The sequence below is a fragment of the Rattus norvegicus genome, chromosome X (genome assembly GCF_021556685.1).
Source record: "Rattus norvegicus strain SHRSP/BbbUtx chromosome X, alternate assembly SHRSP_T2T, whole genome shotgun sequence".
NCBI lineage: Eukaryota > Metazoa > Chordata > Mammalia > Rodentia > Muridae > Rattus > Rattus norvegicus.
The window spans coordinates 59,401,362-59,413,829 of record NC_141554.1 but is presented as its reverse complement, the minus strand read 5'-3'; the positions used below and the strand labels follow the sequence as shown (position 1 = coordinate 59,413,829).

Sequence of the window (12,468 nt, the reverse complement as noted above, 5' to 3'; positions counted from 1 at the left end):
ATATTTGACTTCTAGTCACAGCCAGTTGTCTAGGTTTAAACTCCTCTTAGTCTGCTAGGATAGAAAAGAAAATACATGTTTAAGAAGATTTTCATAAGTCAAAAGTAGAAAAAGAGTTTTCCCACCCTGAGTTATTAGTTATTTTAGAAAAATTAAATTTTATTTTGTTGGTGTTTTTCTGTTAATAGTCATAAATAAAATGTTTTTTCCCTAACAAATTAGAACATCTTATTTCCTCTACAGGAACAGATAAATGATGTGTCTAATTAGTGTAGGCTTTTAAGAAACCAGTGATAGAGAAAAATAAACTCATATTTATTTCCTTCTTGAGTTTTTTTCCCTCAAAAATCTCAAGGGGTTCATGAAGATTGAGGACTGGCTGTCTAACTCATAATAAGGATCTAATGGGTAATTATTATTAAGATTCCAAGCCTCTCAGATCAAACCCAATATTTGAGACCAAATTAACATTATGCCATACTTTCCAATACTGGGTAGAAGATAGTGATTTTGAGCAGAAAGATTATATCTGTCAGCCACTAAATTAACATTCATAGGTCTGATACTCTTGATGCATTTTCCTCTGACTGGTGTTTTCTATCAGTTCTATGACTCATGAGGATTTAGGAGTAACAAATCAGCATCAACATATTATCATCATCTTATATTGGTGAATCTATGATTTTTTTTGTAAAAATTACCAGTAGGAGTCACCATGAATTACAGCAATACTCTTTTTGTTTTGTTTTGTTTTTCATTTTACTTTCTTTCTTTCTTTCTTCCTTTTTTTTGAAAGAAAGGAGATTTTATTAAAAAGAAAAACAACAAAAGGGAGATGGGGCCAGAGCACAGGTTAGTCCATCTAGAGCACAGGTTAGTCCATCTGGGCCTTCAGTGTCCTGGTGGTGATCTTGTCTTTTTCAATGATGTGGACAATGACGCCCATACCGGACATGGCATCCCGGTCCACAGCATTCAGCATGGCCTGAGAAATGGTTTCAAACAGGTGTTCTGGATCCATGTTGGGCTCCCAGAGAGACTCGCACATCCCATACATTTGTTCAGAGCAGGTGCCACTGACTATGAAGTCATCGGTCACCATGGAACAGCCAATGAGGCCCAGAGAGCAAATGAAGGGCTTAAAGGTCTTCGGGTCCAAGCCAGCAATGATAGGTTCTGTGTAGTATGGACCAAACTGTTTCTCCTACAAGAGGTTGGCCACCATGCTCAAGAGGGTGTAAGGCTTGATCTGCCGTCCTTACTTCAGCTCATACAGGTTCAGTCGGAACTTGAGACGCTGGACAACTGTCTGGACATCAGTGGCCAGACCGGCCAGGCCTATGTAGAGCCTGTCACCCATGGGAAAGATCTTCTGGAAGTCCGTGGTCACCATTTGGGCCTGGATTCCGAAACGCCTGTCTGCAGCGATGGCCACACAGTTCTTTCCCTTCATAGCCGTCATGGCCCCTCCATTATAGCACATAATAGACATGATTGCGTGGTAGTAGGGGCCCGCTCTCCACTGCGTTGCCTACAAACCGGCTCTGGCTTTCTCCCATTTTACTTTCAGTTTAGCCTCAGATGATTTATTATTATTATTATTATTATTATTATTATTATTATTATTATTATTATTAACTTGAGTATTTCTTATTTACATTTCGAGTGTTATTCCCTTTCCCAGTTTACGGGCCAACATCCCCGTAACCCCTTCCCCTCCCCTTCTTTATGGGTGTTCCCCTCCCCATCCTCCCCCCATTGCCGCCCTCCCCACAACAATCACGTTCACTGGGGGTTCAGTCTTAGCAGTACCCAGGGCTTTCCCTTACACTGGTGCTCTTACTAGGATATTCATTGCTACCTATGAGGTCAGAGTCCAGGGTCAGTCCATGTATAGTCTCTGGGTAGTGGCTTAGTCTCTGGAATCTCTGGTTGCTTGGCATTGTTGTTCATATGGGGTGTCGAGCCCCTTCAAGCTTTCCAGTTCTTTCTCTGATTCCTTCAACGGGGGTCCTATTCTCAGTTCAGTGGTTTGATGCTGGCATTCGCCTCTGTATTTACAGCAATACTCTTAGTGCCGCTAGGAAAACATCTCAGTAGCCACCCACCCCTATCCAGTCCCAGTTTTCCTGTTTTCCAGTAGGTTTATTTCTTTTTAATGCCCCTTTAATTCCCTCTCTTTAAAGTTCGATTTTCAAATATTCATGGTTCTTATTATGAACTATAAAATGTGTGCTTAATGCCATTATCTTTTCTAAACATCATTTAAAGTCCTTAAAGTGTAATCACATATCTTGCCTATAAAGTAAATTTAACATTATATATAAATTGTTCCAACTCAAGTGTCACATGTATTTAAAATTCCAGTAGAACAATATGAAATTTAAAGGAATGGATATATTGACTGTCTTGAAAATTTGCTTAACTTTATAAACTGTTTTTTCATCTTTGTATTGAATAAAATCAAAGGAGAATTTAGATTTCAAATATTCTTAAAAACCTGTGCCTTTGCATCATCTGTAGTCTGTCCTTTTCTGTCACTCAGGTAATCCTACTTATATTGATTATCTCAAAAATTCCATCAGACAATTACTCCTTTCTAGAACACTGTATTCTTTCTAATTCATTCTAAATACAACAAAGCAACATAATTATTTTTCAAACAAAAATAATATTTATTAAGCACTCATTAGTTTAAAAACAAGATAGTTATTTATATTTAATCCTTCCAAAAATATATTACAAATATTATTATAAAGGTAAATTCGGTGGATCATTTTCCTGTTTGAAGCTGGTCATTGACATAGAGTGCAAAATCCTCATGACCAGATAATCTATATACAAGCTGGTCTTTGTTTTCTTATTTCATCTGCCCATTCCCTTTCTGTTCAAAACCAAGCTCTTTTCCACTCCAGGACCTTGATTCTTGCTAATCCTTCTGCAAACCAATGGGCATTCTCTGCCTCAAAGTTTCTTTTTTTGTCTGTCATGTTTAAGCTCACATGTCACCTTTCTAAGGAAACAATCTTCTCCAGAGTAGCCCCAAGACAGTGTCTCTCATATCTTCTAATAGTATTTATTTTATAACAATTTACTGAATTGGGCATTATTTCTTTGCTGTTTTATTGTCTATCTGTAGCTCTGGTACTCTCCTTACAACTTCTAAAAGAGAACCTTATCTCCTTCAAAGCAATATGCTTTGAGGTAATATTCTTCCATATATACCTTATAGTTCTTATAGATATACCATGAATAATGTATTGATATGTCAAAGTTAAGAAATATGAACAATTATCTTCTTGAAACATTGATTGCCAAACGTTTTCAGCTTGTGAGGCTATTGAGTTCTCCATAAACACCACTAAGGCCAGTTAGGGCTACATAAGACCCTGACTCAAAAGAAAAACAAACAGAAAGTTAATTCAATAGTGTCAGAATTTTTGCTTATTAAAGTCACATTTTCCATCAATAGATTCAATTGGAGCAAATTTTTCAATAAGTCTGGTGTTCTATATTTCATGGTTGTATGAACTCCCTGAAAAGAATTAAAGGAGAAATAAAACTGTATAAAGGAACAAAGGTGACTAATTTGATGAGGGGAACTGAATAAAAAAGACCTTATGATAAATAACACAATATCTTGATTACTTTGATAACAAAGTCTTGATAACTTTGAGTCATGCTTTCCAAGGCTTATTATGTATAAAAATTAAATCTTCTTGGTATGATGGGCTATATTTTTACTGGTATAACATACAATTAATATTTGAACTCAAAAAAAGTTAAAAGAAGGGACAGATGGTACAGGGTAATGATCTTAATAAACAAAAATTGTGTGTAATGATTCAGGGTATGTCGTTACTTCCAATTGTCCTAAATCTTGTTTATTTTCTTGGTTTAGATTGGGTCTCATATAGACCAGGTTGGCCTCAAACACATTCTGTAATCAAATATGTTTTTGAACTATCCACTTTTCCAATCATACCAAATACTCCTAAGTTTTAAATTTAAACCTTTTTATTTTTAATCTTTTGGTACTGTATTTAAGCAATGGCAACGTTTTACCAATCCAAAGGCTAGCAGTTCAGGATCAAAGTTATTGGTGAAGCTGGTTTTTCATGATTAGTGTCTTGGTAAACTTTTATTTCTTCGTTGTAAAATTTGACGGATGCTCAGATGGAAATATACCTGTGATCTAGACTAGACATGGTGGGTTCCTTTTATCAGTCAGATAAAATAATAAAAGAGAAGAAAAGAAGTCAGAGTAGAACAAAAACAAAACATAATTATTAGCAAGCATTACAGACTCTTCAAGTAGATATAGAGGGCCTCAGAGTTAGTACCCAGTCTTTAAACATATTTGGGCTTACTTTGGGTTTACGTGTTCCACCCAGTTACCTCTCCACTTCCTTTCTTCTGGTGGTCTACTAGGAACTCATATCCTACTTCTCTATCAAATATTAGGTCTATTTCTGTTCACAAGCAAGGTAATGGCTATGAAAGGATCCTCTGCTTCTATGCATTTCCATGGAAGCAGCTGGGACTGGGTACCATGCTTTGATGTACTAGCACAAAAATAAATTTTGGTTTACTGAGATAGGAGTGGGATCCCCCACTGTACAGAGCCATATTGGATTTGGGCCTCGCCGCTTTTTGACTGCAAGGCTCAAAGTGACTAGGTGACTCTGGGCTGTTTGGCCACAGAGACTCACCCCTAAGATGATGGCCTTAAGTCTTAAAAGTGTTGGATGAAAGCCTCTCCCATGAGTTTACGGCACAGGAAGATAACATTCAAGGGATGCCTCAGCTCCCTTAGCAGATACCTGTTACCTCCTGAATCAACACCCGGTGTCTCCACCGCCTGACCTCATCTTCTACCGCCTGACCTCTTTGCCTCCAGCTATCACTACCTATATCCGCACCTCCCCCTCCTCTGTGTTTCACAACGGACACTCCCCCTACCTGAAAGCCTTAAAAGCTATAACGTTCACCCCAATAAACGAGACCTTGACAACAGAATCTTGCTTGGTCTCCTTCTTCTCTCGCCCCCCATTTAGGCCCAAGGGTAGCGCCCCTTCGGGACCCTGAATAACTGGGTCCCCGCTGGTGGGGACACCCCACTTGCTCACCCCTTTGAGATGTAATGAAGACAGATAGACACAACATATCTGAAGAGGAATGGCTTACGTTAATGGAAATGGAAACATATTGGTCAGGACAAAAAGTCACAAGGAAACAGAGACTTAACAGTTATAGACAAAGATCATGAAAGGGTTCTATCATCTTACATATCCACTACCTCCCCTGGAAGAATTAACAATTCAAGTAAAGTTATTTTCAATTTCAACTATAGGGTCTTAACTTTACTGAAAGTTTAATGCAGCAAGTTTAAGTTTAATTCATTTTTGGTATAATACATCTTTGCATAAAGCATAAAGAATGATGTCTGAATCCAGATTATTTATAAATGTTTACCATTCATATGTAATAGGAATAAAGCATTCACTTTATGACTCTAAAAGGACATTTTGGAAGCAGCAAAAATTAAAAGGCAATAAAGCAAATTAGACAAAAACAAAACCAAATGAACCAAAAAGCATGAACATGCACAAAAGCAGACACACACAAAGCTGAGTCTCTAGATATGAAGATGGGAGGGTGCAGAGGCAGAGAGACTCTTTGTAGAATTAGGGAAGGGAAAAGAATAAGATCCAAATATATTGTTTGAAAAATTTTAATTGAAAAAGAAAAAAGAAAAAGAAAGTAAAACTACTGTCACAAAAGATTACAGAGAAACCAGGTGTGTTAGTGTACCTCTGTAATGCCAGAACATGGGAGGCAGAGAAAAGAATATCAGAAACTCAAGGTCCGTTTTTTTGCCTATACAGTGAGTTTTAGATGAGTGTGATGCTTTGTCTCGTAAAAAGTGAACACCAAAAGATTATGAGCCATATATGAATATTGAGCAGCATATAAACCAGGTGGAAGAGGATTATAAAGATAATCTGATCCTTTCCCTGGCTCTTCTAGTTGGTAAAGTTGAGTAAATCTTTCATCTTTAGGTGTGTGTGTGTGTGTGTGTGTGTGTGTGTGTGTGTGTGTATGAGAGAGAAAAGGAGAGAAAAAGAGAAGATATACAGACAGGCAGAGGTAAACAAACTGTGAGGAGAGAAAAAAGGAGAGGAGGAGCCTGTTGGTTGCTCTCTTAATAATCACATGTTGGATGGAGATGGCTTACTTTATAATTTTACATATTATCTAGTGACTCTATTTTTCCTAGATATGAGAAAGCATGATGGAGCTGCATATAGAACATCAATGAAATTTATACAAATATACACATGACAAAGTTGTAGTAGAGCAGGAATTTCATTTGTATATAAGCCATTAATTCCATATATATTCTCTGTTTCTGTCTCATGTATTAGCAGATTTCAATGTAAATATGTTCAAAAGATACTCACATATCACCTCCTTCAATAAAAAATAAAACGGCATTGTCTATTTAAAGCATTTACACTGAGAAATGTAAAATATAAAGTATTTATCTTATAGAGTATCCAATAAGACATTATACTTTCTGAGTTTTCATTAAATTTTATTTATGAGTGTTACGTTGGTGCAGGATGTATAAACTCAGCATATTGGTAAGATTGCCATATCATCATATTGTCCGATCGAGTTTCTTTTCAGATAACTTATTCTTAGAGATCCTTTTTGTAAATTAATTGAGTCTTTTACTTGCTCCCCTGACTAACTCATTTCCAGAGGGCAGCTTACAGACTTTGGCATGATAGCATTGACAACTGCTATTTCACTAAGCTAACAAGGGATATAATATGCTCTTAATTTTTTTGTTCAAATAGGATATAGTTATAATTCTTGTGTTGTTAGAGTTCATATACCTAATATGTTTATTACAATAGCTATGTTCAACAAGTGATCTCCTGAATCTCTCAGGGGGAACACGATAAATGTTTAAGCAGTGAATGTGAACAAGCAACATTGAAATTAAGTACAATAAACATTTCAACCAAGCACTTTGTGTGTGTGTGTGTGTGTGTGTGTGTGTGTGTGTGTGTGTATTTAAACAGCCAAAGAAAAGAAGTAATGGGAATTAATGTTTTGTTTTTACTAACATAATTCTAAGTTTAATAAAGGAGAACTTTATTGTGTAATACATCTTCATATTATGAATCATGTGTTTAATATCATAATTCTTGTATTCATTTTCCATTTGTATGTAGTTGGAGTAAACTCATCCAACATATGAGTCAATTGCAAACTACTTAAAAAATGAAGGGAAAGTGCATTATTTTTTAAATGGTGAATGCAAACACATCATCACAGTTAATAGTGTTCAAAAAGATAGTTTAGAAACATATTAAACTTAGTCTGTTATTCCTCCAAAATGTTTATATTTTTAAACATCTGCTGTGAAAACTAACCCAACCTAGCCTGGCTATCCAATCATTTTCAGTCTCTTAAAGCAAATTTTGGTAGGATCCTGCAGTTGAAGACAGGTGGATGTTTCATAGCAAACTTTTTCAAACACTCTTACTATTAGGTGGTAAGCTAAAATTAAAACAAGTATTGCATTACATAGATAAAAGGAAAATGATATAACTATTAAAATCTCAAAAATAAAAGAAGTAATAAAAACAAATAATTTATTTTATCAACTTAATGCTGAAATATTCATTTTGAACTTATTATATCAAGTATCAATTTGTGAATCAATGAAATCTCTAGTGTTGTTTTGTTTACATTTACTCTGTGTGTGTGTGTGTGTGTGTGTGTGTGTGTGTGTGTGTGTGTGTAGGCACACACATTCTATGGCATACTTGTATTCGGAGTGCAACTTCTAGTTTTCTCCTTCTACTGTGTGAATTCTGGGAATGAAATTCAGGCCATTGGACTTAGAAACAATGGTCTTTACACAAATCCATCTTCAGCCATGGGCCCCTCCATGTGTACTCTTTTGTTAGTAGTTTAGTCCCTGGGAACTCTGGGGGGTTCCCACAGTTGATATTGTTCTTCTTCTTGTGGGGTTGCAATCTCCTTCAGCCCTTCTCCTAACTCTTCCATTCGGGTCCCTGAGCTCAGTCTGTAAGCATCCATATCTGTATTGGTCAGGCTCTGGCAGAGCCTCTCAGGGGATAGCTATGCCGAGCTCAAGTCAGCAAGCACTTCCTGACATCAACAACGGTGTCTGGGCTGGTTGTCTGCAGATGGGATGGATCCCCAGGTGGGGCAGTCTCTGGATGGCTTTTCCTTCAGTCTCTGCTCCACTTTTTATCCCTGTATTTGCTTTAGACAGGTACCATTTTAGGTTATAATTTTTGAGATGGGTGGGTAGCTCCATCCCTCAATCAGGGCCATGCCTATCCACTGGATATGGTCTCTACAGGTTCTAGCTCACCTTTGTTGTGTATTTCAGCTAATGTCCTCCCCGTTGGGTCCTGGGAACCTCTTGCTTCTCTAGCATCTGTGACTTTCTAGTGGCTATCCCTAGTTTCCCATTCCCCCCTGCTACATACCTCAGTTCAATTTCCTGACCTTCTGTATTTCTCCCCTGTCTCCTCCTATACCTGATTCTGCCTCCCTTTTTCCCTTCAGGAAAATAAAATTCTAAAGACCTTAGGGAGTGAATCAAAGTTAATGCCCAGTCATAATGATCAATTTTCAGATAAATCACTAAACCTAGAGCAAGACAATTTCTTAAACTGATCTATCCTACAAGGGTACATATTCAAAGGTGGTATAAATCACAATAAATAATGATGTATAACCTACAAATGGTATCTAATATATCTGTTTATAAAGATATTCCATATATATGGATACATAGATTTATTGACCGATAGATATGATAAATTCCAAATGGATCATAAGAGTAGACTCACTGAAAATTTTGTCATTTGATCCAGAGTCTCTGCTTTGTATCTAGTAAGTAATCCTAACTTTTATCCACATGAATTCTTACATAATAGTGCAAACCCCAAAGGGATATTGAGTACTCTTCCAACTTTTAACTTCACTGACTTAATCTACCTTCCTTATGTAAGAAATCTGTTACATGGTAAAAGAAAACCACGTTTGGACCCCATGGGGTTCATAAAAGGATATGAAAAAAAGAAGGGAAAGGGAAGTTTAAAGATATTAAGCTAGGCCCCTGTGGGGGAAGTTCTGGTGCTTTTCCTAAAGCTACATATAGGAGGAAGCTACTGAGAAGTCATTTTAGGAAACCTTTTCTTTACAGGTGGAGAGTTACTTTATGAGTCAATAATAATGGTGTGTTCTCTACTTTTCAACTTCTTGTCTGTGAATAAGGGAAGTAATTTGCTTTTAAACAGTGTTTCTAATCCTTTTCCTTTGAAAAAACCATTTCCTCTACTATTCCTAGGTCGGCTGGCTTCCTACAATCAGGTATGTGTGAAGGCTTTCTGCTAGGCCTCCTGTGTTGGTAAAAGAGTTTTAATAAATATCTCCAAGATTGAGTGTACCTTAGTGTCTCAAATTTCCAATTTGCTATAACCACATTCTTTTATGTTGTACCAAGCTTTTAATGAACAAATACTCATGTATCCAAATGCCAATTAGAAAGCTTCTGAAAATCTGGCAGGTAACCCAACCATAACATTCAAAATTAAAATATTGGTTACCTAGTCCCATAAGTAGCTCTCATTCCATTATCCCTTATCCCAGTTAACAGTAGCAACATGCATGCTACATTTAAGTGACATACGATAGGACCACTTTTCATTTCTATTTCACACATCCACCCATAGCCAGTTTGCCATCATTGCTACCTCACTGACTCTTCTGCTATTCTCACAGCCAAAGCTTCTACCAATTTCCCCCAGGATGTTGTGTTGTGTTGCCACTTATTAGGCCTCTTTTATTGTAGCATTGCCTCTTTAACTAATACAGAAATTTACTGCTAAAAAAAGAAAGAAAGAAAAAATACAAAGATAGCATAACTTCTTCCATTAAAACTGTCTTATACTTTCTCTATAACCACAAAAGAATTCTTTCAGATATTAAAATAGTTTCAGGAAACTACAGGCCACCAGGTTCCTGCTAACTCTAGCAACATAATCTTTTCTACCACTTTAAATAAAGGTAAATCAGTATAGTCTACTCTCATGATCTTTTGCTGCCACTGTTCACTCTAACTAGAAAACCTTACCTCCTGATATTGAGGCTAAATTCACTCAAATGCAAGTTCTCAACTCAAATATCACAATACAATGAAGACACCCCAACAATTTTATTATGGGTAGCTCAACAACATATCCCAGGTATTCACTGTCTAAACCTTTATTTCTAGTCTCCAAAGTATCTTTCATGAACTATCCATATCTTATTTAGTTACTTTGGCTATTATTGTACCTCTACTCTGATTATAATACTGTTTATGTAAAGGCAAGGATCTTGCCTTTTCTGCTATATTCATTTGCCTTGAAATGAAAGAACCATGGTTGAATAGAGAAATAAGGACACAGTTCTTCTTTCAAGAAATTGAGACTGGAAATGATCATTTGAATGTGGTTGACATCCTAGCTATTACAATAGCTTGACAGAAATGTTCTGAGAGTTCTGGAAAGTAAACTGCCTTACTTAAATATAACTTTGAATAATTAATTACCTAAAAGTCTACTAAACTACTACTAGAATTAATCTTAGCATTTCTAATTCCTTCAGCCCCTGTGATGCTTTACATATGCTTGGCCCAGGGAGTGTCACTATTAGAATGTGTGGCCTTGTTGGAGGAAGTGTGTCATTGTGGGAATGGACTTAGAGACCCTCCTCCTAGCTGTCTGAGGATGCTCAGTCTGTTCCTGGCTTCCTTCTGGTGAAGATGTAGAACTCAACTCCTCCTGCACCATGTGTGCCTGGATGCTGCCATGTCCCCACCTTGATGGTAATAGACTCATCCTCTGAACCTGTAAGCCAACCCCAATTAAATGTTGTCCTTTATAAAACTTACATTGGTCATGGTGTCTGTTCATGGCAATAAGACCCTAACTAAGACAATCCCGTTACACTTTTGCTTGGTAAATCCATCATAGAAGGAAAGGAATAGCATCATATTTAATAGCCAGGATGCTCACACTTGGTGACCCCAACTCCAAAGAGAAATGAAATTGAGTTATTCAATATCAGAGACCTAGGGCAGTTGTTCTTTAATATGTGGCCCCTGAAACATAAGGATCAGCAAAGTTGCAAGACTTTTAGAGACAGTTTCTGAGTTACATGGATAGAGGCTTTAAATCATTTGGAACAAGCCCCGTGCAACAATAAAAGAACTAATATACCAGGATAGCAGGGCCCAACCTTGGATGTGCCTTACAATAACTACCCACCAAGCTTTGAAAATTTCTTATGCTTGGGCACCTTTTCTACATGCTTAATTTAGATGATTGCCTATTGGCTGGAACGCTGTTTTATTTAAATCTGACAAATTTCTGAAGTTTAGGGCCAGAGTCCAAGGGTGGTCACAGGCAATTGCAGCATAGTCAGGTCCTGGGAAGATATAATTTGGAATTCAAACATTTGTTTGTCTCTCAGTTCTGCAGAGGGGTGAAGGAAAAATGACTTGGCCTAAGACACAGCATCTGATTGTAAAGGTTAATGTTGAATAGCATCATCCAAATCATCAATTCATAGGAAAGCGTGTTAAAGCAGTGTGATGTGCAAAAGCAAGTTGTGCAGTAAGCGTCTGCTATAATAGATTGACTTATTCCGGCAGGGATTTTCATTTCAGGGAAGCTTATCATGATATCAAATATGTTTTGAGTTAATGAAAACGCAGGAAGCACCAAGTTAATAGGGCAATTTTAAACCATAAAACCTAATTTAACTGCACTAAGAATGACAATATAATGTTCCGTACAAAAGGAAGTTTCGCAGCCTTATTGAGCAAATGGAAAATTACTAGGATGCTGCATGTTATTTTCCTTTGAAGAGCTTGCCTAGGAGAAGCAGCCTTCCTTAGAATATGGTTATTTACTTCTTAATTAAACATAGAATGATTAAAAAGTGATTCACTTTAGAAAGCTATGGAACAGCTTGTTTGATAAAACTGTTATAAGTTGCCAGACTCTCATTTCCATGTGAGTATTCATTCCTTATATTTGTCTTCAGAGATAGTTAAATAAGGGTTTTTGAGGTTCTTTCCTATATATTGGGGTTTTAGTTGTTTTAAGTTAGATAAAGTTTCAGTGTCAGGAGGAAAAATACTTATTTTATAATAAAAAGTTTGTTTTGTGTAATTTTGAAGCTATCCCTCTCTGATAGTAAAAAAAAAAACACTATGTTTTAGCAGCTTAATCTCAAATTAAATTATATAGGTGAAGGATTAAAGGTAAATATTAACAAAATCAGTGTATTTCTGTCAATTTATAAAAGATAAAAATAGCTCTTTCATTATAATTGTCCTGAATTGAAGCACCTTAAGGGGTT

The 12,468-nt window shown here is 36.6% G+C and overlaps 1 protein-coding gene and 1 pseudogene across 1 annotated transcript in view; one reads left to right on the top strand and one right to left on the bottom strand.

The window, feature by feature from the left end:
• Positions 1–12,468, top strand: part of Il1rapl1 (interleukin 1 receptor accessory protein-like 1) — a 1,504,224-nt gene that overhangs the window by 1,311,824 nt on the left and 179,932 nt on the right. The window lies entirely within an intron of this gene.
• On the bottom strand, positions 871–1,492 carry Psmb3-ps7 (proteasome 20S subunit beta 3, pseudogene 7; annotated as a pseudogene).